Source organism: Corythoichthys intestinalis, chromosome 1 (assembly GCF_030265065.1).
Source record: "Corythoichthys intestinalis isolate RoL2023-P3 chromosome 1, ASM3026506v1, whole genome shotgun sequence".
Taxonomy (NCBI): Eukaryota; Metazoa; Chordata; class Actinopteri; order Syngnathiformes; family Syngnathidae; genus Corythoichthys; species Corythoichthys intestinalis.
Genome location: NC_080395.1, coordinates 58,411,115 through 58,419,479, shown reverse-complemented (window position 1 = coordinate 58,419,479; position 8,365 = coordinate 58,411,115). Strand labels below are relative to the sequence as shown.

At 38.7% G+C, this 8,365-nt stretch overlaps 2 long non-coding RNA genes across 2 annotated transcripts; both read right to left on the bottom strand.

Annotated features, from left to right (window-relative positions):
- Nucleotides 1–1,128: 1,128 nt before the first annotated feature.
- On the bottom strand, nt 1,129–1,892 carry LOC130921817 (uncharacterized). Its single transcript, XR_009064402.1, has 2 exons — nt 1,532–1,892; nt 1,129–1,409 (listed from the first exon to the last, which is right to left on the bottom strand). It is a non-coding gene; the product is annotated as an uncharacterized LOC130921817 (long non-coding RNA).
- A 2,397-nt stretch (nt 1,893–4,289) lies between these two features.
- On the bottom strand, nt 4,290–5,775 carry LOC130925322 (uncharacterized). The gene is made up of 3 exons (XR_009065610.1): nt 5,499–5,775; nt 5,319–5,416; nt 4,290–4,760 (listed from the first exon to the last, which is right to left on the bottom strand). It is a non-coding gene; the product is annotated as an uncharacterized LOC130925322 (long non-coding RNA).
- Between the last annotated feature and the right edge of the window lie 2,590 nt (nt 5,776–8,365).

Here is an 8,365-nt window from a genome sequence, read left to right as displayed (position 1 = left end):
ATCCGTTTTGGTTTCAATACGTTTTTTGTTTTTGTTTTTTTCTTTACTGTTGTGTAAATCTGCCTCGGTAGCAATGCTAACCTACTCCTCCTCATCACCTACCTGTTGTGTTACTAGGAAAACCTGCATATGAAATGCTGACAACACATCCCGATTGGTCACCATATCTCTTCTTGGGTTATTCTGAGGTCAAGCGCACCACATCGGAGCGTTGAGAGGTTGGAAAGGCGAAGAGTGCACGCTGAAACTTCAGTTTGCTCTGCTCTTACAAACACGATCCCAAGTGTTATGAAAAGTCAATAAAATATGAATACCAAAACATGACTTGAACAACTTCTTGACAAACTGTAACTGCTTGTTGTTTACTTCAGGTCTTCATAATAAACAGGTGTAATAATTACAAAGTCAGGTGACTTAATTTTGTTATTCTATTTGGAATATGCATTGACAATTTTTGGACAGTGTTGTAGACAAGAACTGGGACTGATAAGTTGCAATAGATTTATTTCAAGTAATGCAATTTCTCCAATACGATATTTGAATTGACAGTTTAAAATCTTTAAATTAGTGCAAACAAGGCCCACCCTCTGACGGTGGCAGCAAATATTATATAATTATAAGTAATACACAAATACAAGTTCACAATAAACGTGTCTTTGTCAAAGCAGTTTAAAACACTATTTACTGGCCTTGGGTAAATTGCCAGACAGGATAAATATGTGCTTTAAAGTTCTTGCATTTCCATTTTAAGTATTGCAAGTACTAGTCTCCAACACAGTATTTGAACTGACAGTTTAAAATCATTTTAGTACAAAATGGCCCACACTCTGGCAGGGGGCAGCAAATATTATAATACATAATACATTATAAAAAGCTATATACTATATAAATACAAGATCACAACAAAACCTGTATTTTTCAAAGCAGTTAAAAAACATCCAGTGGCCTTAGGTAAATAAAGGTGTATAAATATGTACTTTACAGTTCTTGCATTTCTATTTTAGGTATTGCAACTTTTCCAACACTATTTGAATTGACAGTCTAAAGTCTACATAAGTGCAAATAAGAATATTATAATTTAAAAATAATAATAGAATATATAAATTCAACATTACAATGAAAGGTGTCTTTGTCAAAGTGGTTAAAAAAAAAAAAAAAAAAAAAAACGTCACTGGCCATAGTTAAATAGCCAGGCAGAATAAATATGTGCATTAAAGTTCTTGCATTTTCACAAGTTAAAAGCCCGCAGTTCATCGACGAGAAGGGCAGACCCAGATGGCGTCTGCTGCAGGGGCTTGTTTGAGTCCGACACAGGACAAATGGAACCACTCCATTGAACAAATTTTCTTTGTCAAATGATCCAAGAAGAGAGATGGTGACCAATCGGGATGTGTTGTCAGCAGGTTTACCTAGGAACACAACAGGTAGGGGAGTCGTAGTAGGCGAGCATTGCTACCGAGGCAGATTTACACAACGGTGTAAAAAAACAAAAACGTATTGAAACCAAAAGTGGATAAATCGTTCAACTTACAAGAGTAGAGATGACAGGAACACACTCTCATTCCAGCAGAAATATGATCATAAGAAATGCTTTTCCGACGAACCGCTGCAATCCAGCCATCCGTCGTACCTTCGTGATCTGATATTTGGTCCTCCATGCAGGAAAACGGTGAAAAGTGAGTCCATTTTTCCTCACCCCTTTTTTTGTCGTAGGAGACGCTGTTGCACCCGGTAACGCAACAATAAAGCACCCATATTTTCTTTCTAAAACACCGAAAGAGTTAGCTTAGCACTATCACACGTTACAATCCGCATTGACTCTGCCGGCCCGGAAGTGAATTATATTGCCAGCATGGAGGCGGGTCCAAACAATGACGTAGTACGTCCCATTCCCTATTGCGGCGCATCTTTTTCATGCTAAGGAAAAGAGAACCGACGTGCCACGAGAGTGAAAATGTCGGTTATTTGGAAAAATTCCAATCACAAGCACAAAAACTTTCAAAAACACAAGAGAGTACAACAGCAACATGCAAGATTTTCTTTCTGAAAGTTTCAAGAGGTTAAATAGCCAATTTGAATACTTTAAGTAGATAAGAATAAAACCATTAATAACAAAACATGAGCAAACACAAAATTTGAGGTGGAGGCATTAGAAAAGGGGATGAACAAATGAAACAGTTCCTGGTCAGTAATCCAATTTTATTTCTCAGACTTCATACATAATTTCTTACATTAATTTAAATGTTACTTCCTGTTGCACTATTATTACAAATGTATACGAACCCTTTAACTCTCAGGTGTTGTCAGATTATTGTCATCTATTCTACTGGATTCAATGTCTTAGTTTTTTTTTTCCTTTGACACAAAGGGTTAAGATGTGCCTGACCATCCATGATGGGATTTTTAAAATATGAAATATTTTATAATGAGATATTTTATAGTTCTATAAAAATGTATACTCACCTTCCAATGAGCAAATAGAAGATATTGACTGATTTATCAATAACCATAACATTCCGCAAATATCAGATAATAGACATTTGCTAGATACCCCTTAATCCCTGTTGACCTATGAAATGCTTTTAAAGATATGCCAGTAGGCAGGGCACAGGAACCGATGGATTTTTGGTGGAGTACCTCCCGCACTTCTGGAGTATATTGGCAGAATTATTCTGTAAAGTATTATTAGAAATAAATGAAAATAGTCAAATCAGACTTAATATGCACACTGCTGTAATAAAACCTCTACCAAAATCAAGAAAGGTCACTACTCAACCAGCAAACCAGATATTAAAATCATTGCCAAGGCCTTAGCTGGAAGTCCAGGAAAAAAAAAAAAAAATATAGAAGTCGAGCTCACTTTCTACTGTTTATTTTTCTCAGCGCTCCCTCAGGTCCTACCTGTTAGGTTTGCACGACGGGAGGGGATCCCAGAGCAGACTATGGCAGAGAGACTATGATCAAAAAATGTTTTATTTGTTGCCAGATCCAAGAGCAAATAGGCAGGCAGGGTGCTGACAGGGATCGGGGAGAAAATCAGGCTTGAGGTTCCGACGTGGGGCGCGCTGAGACAGGTCCTGGGACAAGAGCAAAAAATCATGAGCCGAGAAACACAGTGAAAAGTATTAAATGATTACGAGAAGAAAATGACGCTGGAAACAGACAAGTTGAACTGGCGAAGTGGTGAGATGTCCACTGGCTTATAAAGGTGGCTCATGATTATTGCCTGCACCTGTGGCCGCTCCACCCGTCTGACCTGTAAATTAGATAAATCATGCACACCTGCCGGAGGTGGCCCAGCTCTCAGGAGGGAGGGGCAGAGGCCCTAACACTACCAGAGCCATATAAAGAGAGTCGCGACACTCTTTGTTCTCGCCGCAGGTGGTCACGTGGTTCATGTAGGGCGTGAGTAGTTCCGAGCACAAGCAGCGCTGTCGTGGTTTGCAATGGAACTGACAGCGGTAATTGTGACATTTATGGAAAAATGGATAAAATCACGTATCTAAGTACTTGTTTAATTACAGTATGTCATTGCGTTATGACATACTGTATATGTAAGTGCTAGTTTTACATTTGGAGTGGTCAGGCGATAACTGAAAACTATGTAAACTAACGCAGAAGGGAACTTTCTCATGTTATGGAGTGAACGTATCATGTTAATGTTAGCATGAGCACGGGAAATCGACTTTTACATTGAAATGCAAGATGATTTAGGTTTTTCGTTTTTCACAAATAGAATACTGTTTTTCCAGAGAATGTCTAGATTTCCTTGATTCACCTACATGTGGTAATATATTAAAGATGACCCCATGTAGAACATATTTTGTTCTCTAGTTCTAAGTGGTAGTTCCAAGTTTGTTTTGTCGCATTGATATATAAAAACACTTGTTTCCCAAAAAGTTTGGGTTTGTGGTCATGACTTTTAAATTCTTTTCCAATTTTCTTTCCTGTTGCACTTTCTAATGCTTATATATATATATATATATATATATATATATATATATATATATATATATATATATATATATATATATATATATATATATATATGTGTGTGTGTACATTTTCCTTTTTATTTTATAGACTTAGTTTGACCTGAAACACCAACAAATGACATTTAACAGTGCAAAACAACTAAATTTTGAATATAGCCTCTAATTTTAGCAAAACCAAACCTGTACCTCTTTAAAGGCATTTTCCATTTTGGACCCAAGCAACACAAAATGATTACAAGACAGGAACAACATTTTATGATTTTCCTCAACATGGTGTAATATATAACCGTAACAACTTATTACCTTTGATAAAGAAAATCACAATATTTATTGAACAATTGGTGAAATTGGTGTCATGGTTCATTGTTTACACATAACATTTTATAGATCAGTGGCCTGTGATGGTTGGTTGTGCAGCATGGTTTCCCCAAGGACCAAGAGCAGCAGAAAAAAATGGATGGCAATGGTCAGTCATCAAAACATGAAAAAAAAGGTTTTTGTTTGTTTGTTTGTTTGTAGCTATTTAATAATGGGCTTAGTGCACACAGCCAGCAGTCACCATCAGCAGGCACCACCAGCAGTATGATGTCCATCCATCCATCACCTTCCGCTTGCTCCGGGGTCGGTCCGCGGGGGCAGCAGCTTTAACAGGGAAGGCCAGACTTCCTTCTCCCCAGCCACTTCATCCAGCTCCTCCGGCGGGGTCCCAAGGCGTTCCCAGGCCAGCCGAGAGACATAGTCTCTCCAGCGTGTCCTGGGTCATGACTATAGGTTAGGGTAGGAACGTAGAACGACAGCAGCGTGAAGTGGATCATGAAAAAGTAATATTCATTAATTTTATTTTTTAATTATAAATGTGTCCATTATTTGTTGACATCACTTTTCAATCTATACACATCTCTAAAATATAATAATGTCAAACATTTTGGTGTTAAGAATACAGGTTGTCATGCATTGACTTGGTACTCTTTCATGAGGGGGCTACCTTACTTCAAAGCTTACAAAATCGAGCTAACGAGCATGTGAAAGCCGGTCGTCAACCAATACTCACAAATACAGATGAGTGTGTACGTCACAAAGGGCCTCTGAAAGAGTTAACAACTTAAAAGAGGTAGGGACAATGAATTTATCCCTGGCGATACCTTCCTAGTTAGCAGACTCAGGTTAAAAAGTAGCAGAACATCGCTCGTCAACCAAGATAAAATATATGTATAACTAGGCCAAGCACCTACAAATAAAGCTCAAAATATACATCATAAAGCACCTCTGATTGAATTCAGATTGTTGAAAATTCAAAAGGGATCGTTCTTTTCATCAACTTACCTTCAAATATACTTTACAGCCAGCCATTCGTATGAATGCGGTCCGCTCTCGTCGAAGCCATGTTTGGAACTACCCGAGGCTCCGTAACCTGGAAGTACCTGGAAGTAAAATCGTATAATGTATCTCTATGGGAGCATCGTAACCCTCTTTCTAAGGCTGTGAACACTACCAGTAACCCACCAATGGGAGCATTGCGTGGCTGCATCAAATGCACCAATAGGAGAGTCGCCCTGACACACCATTGCGTTGCCGACCTTATTCCTAGTGATGTAAACAGCTCCCATCTAGCCGGTTAGTTGTCCTCAGCAACTGCATCTTCCAGAATGTCATCCTGGAAATGGCAAGAAAGTCTGCGGCGCTGGGCAAGCACGCTCTCTTCCAGGCAGATTTGGAGGCATCCGAGGGTCCTCAGTTTGTTCCTCCAGCCTGGCTTCCATCCATGGAGATGGTCGGGATTGATAGGGGGCGAGCCGGTAGGACGACCACCTGGTTTCTCCTTAATTGTCGTTGCCATTGTACATCCCTCTTTTGACACCAGTGTAACGCTTGTACGAATTGGCAGCTCACTTTTTACTGTGTATTTTTTTCAGCATTTAATCGCGATATCAGTAACCCCCGTTGCCACATCAAACGCACCAATAGGAGTGTCGCGCTGACGCATCAGTGCAGTGCTTCCTAGTCATTTCCTTAAGTCATTTTAAAATGTATTATATTGTTTGGAGATACAAGCACTAGGTGTGCATCCCATGCAAATGACCTTTATACATTTAGAGTTTTGCAAATTTCAATAAAATATATATAAAAAATAGATGCATGGTACTTTTATGAATATTATTTACTTTGAAAGACCAGATAGAAGACAGTTCTATTTCCTTTTTGGTGTGTGCTAAACAGCAGGGCTTGATCCGGCTGCAGGTTGACGGACCAGAAAATAGATCTCGTCTTTATTTTAGTTTTGATGGGGAGGCCGGACTCCGGCAGATCCGGATCGGATCAGAGGATCATGTGGACCATCTCGTATTGACTACAATAAAAATGTATTAGTTGTGTCCTTCGGAACGTAGCTGACCGTAGCGCGGCAGACCCAGTGGGATTCCGGGGTAATTTAGGATGGACTGCCACCAACAATGTCAATTGTACGAATGAGACACTGCACAAATGGGGCACAGGAACAAATGGTGTGACAATGACTCAACAAAGACATAACTGAAGCAGGGAGCCTAAATACATAGACATGGTATGATGACATGAGGAACAGGGGCTTACAAAAGAGGCAGAGAAGGAACTAATTGGTCAGAACACACAGGGTCGGGCAATAAGGCACGTGAATGAATCACGAGGACAAGTCAAGAACACATTAGGGGCCATTGAACGGAAAGAAAACAAACTAAACTAGGGCCTTGAGGGCCATTGTGGGTTTTGGTTTTTGTTAAAACCGATCCAGCACATACAGTTTTCTTCTAAAAAGCAGCACCTGACTGCAATTATATGATTACCTTAAATGATTATCTTGTTTGGTTGAAATGAAGTCGTGCACCCACTGCGGCTCGATGCAGAATAGTTTGGAGACCTCTGCACAATACAAACATAAGTTGTTTCATATTCAAACATGTACGTTGTCTGGTCAATTCGCCTTCTTATTACGTTGCATGCATTAACCACACAGTAGATTACGAATAAAATTCAAGGAGTACTGGATCCAATCACCCATTCAGTAATTCTTTAAATTATGTGACTCTCAAGTAGGAGTTTCTCAATGGCACTGTCTGTGATACCACAAGATTACATATGAACATGGTTTTAGTTGAATTCGTTTATAAAGCAACATGAAAGCCATGGTAAAAAGGAAATACTGTAGAAACAAAACCTACAGATGTGATACATATCTTATCTCTTTCAAAATAATCAAAATGTTATAGCTTTCATTGAGTAGTGGAGGACGTTATTATACTCTATACATCCCCTTGGATTTAATCTTGCAGGTTGCTTGAAAGGGGCCACAAAAGCCACATTAAAGGCATAGAGTTGTTATTTCTACAAAACAATTCAGAGACACAAGTAGGGTCTACTCGAAGCCCCCCCCCACTTAAAGTTTCACAAATTGTCACTGAAATATAATCTACACAGACTACTCTAATTAGTCATACAATAAAAGTAATTGAAGCAGAGTCTTCAATATTTACAACAATAGCATGATTAAACACAGCCCAGTTGGGTGAACCAACTATTTTCCTTCAAATCTTAAGGCATTAATGCAAATTTATTCCAAAGTTGAAGAACGTTACATTGCAGTGAAATCTATAGAGAATTTACATGATTTATATTATTCCAACAGTAGCTTAACTCACATACCACATGTGCTTGCATAAGTAGTTTGATGTTGTTGTTGTGAACATCAAAAACACCTAAGCTTCAGACAGGTTTGACAACGAAGGCGTAGGTGGGTTGTATATAAAAGTGACATATCTCAACAGAAAGGGTGAGAAATGAGGCAAATATCCAGGTTAACTTTCTCTTTGATAATGCACCACCAATAGTGTTTCTTTCTGTAGTTTAAACAGTTGATCCTTTACCTCTCTGAGGGACCACTGCTGTACAGAATGTCAGTGATCTCTCGACATTGGTGCTTCTGTCAGGTCACAGAGGTGGATTTGAAAGGTGAGCATCCTTCTGGCTCTCGAGAAAGATAAACAAACATGGTACAAAAGGTATCCAAATAGACAAGACCACTAGGGAGATTTGCAATGACAGACATTGAATACTGAAAATGCCTTGAGTAAATTGGGTTGCAGCTTGTGGAACAGAAAAGTGTCAGAGAGATATACCTAATGCGTGGTGGGCATAAGAATAAGAAAAAGAAAAAGAAGAAATTAAAAATAGGGTAGAAAGTATATTCTGGCCACCAAAAAACAGACATTAAACAAATTAATGAAAAAAAAAATGTAAACGCCAATCAGGATAGCATGCTATTCTATATTTGTATTTCTATTAAACACAGTATAAAAACATTACAGATGTGTCTCCAGTTCTGCTTCTATACTTTAATT